Below are 357 nucleotides of genomic sequence, written 5' to 3'. Positions count from 1 at the left end.
GAAGTATTCCTCCACTTCAACCAACCAACTTGAATTCTACTATTAACATCCTCATCTATATCACCATCACTTTGAACAACGGACCCCAGATATCTAAATCGTTCACACCTTTTAATAATTAGATCACCCAAAGTCATACTTCTATCACTAGAGCTACTACTACAAAAATTACATTCCATGTATGCAGTTTTAACTCTTCTCAAATGAAGGCTTTTAGATTTAGACTCGCTCCAATGCAGACCTCCATAATTCAAGTTTTTTCTGGGCTTTTTCTCTCGTTTTATCCACGAGAAGGATATCATCAGCAAAAAGCATACACCAAGGTACATCCTCCTGTATATGTCCAGTAAGACCATC

The 357-nt window shown here is 37.3% G+C and overlaps 1 protein-coding gene across 1 annotated transcript in view; it reads right to left on the bottom strand.

The window, feature by feature from the left end:
* LOC110030258 (probable serine/threonine-protein kinase At1g54610) overlaps positions 1–357 on the bottom strand; it is a 54,409-nt gene that overhangs the window by 42,916 nt on the left and 11,136 nt on the right.

This window comes from Phalaenopsis equestris, unplaced genomic scaffold (genome assembly GCF_001263595.1).
Source record: "Phalaenopsis equestris unplaced genomic scaffold, ASM126359v1 Scaffold000690, whole genome shotgun sequence".
NCBI classification, from domain to species: Eukaryota; Viridiplantae; Streptophyta; class Magnoliopsida; order Asparagales; family Orchidaceae; genus Phalaenopsis; species Phalaenopsis equestris.
This window is presented reverse-complemented; position numbering and strand designations above follow the sequence as displayed.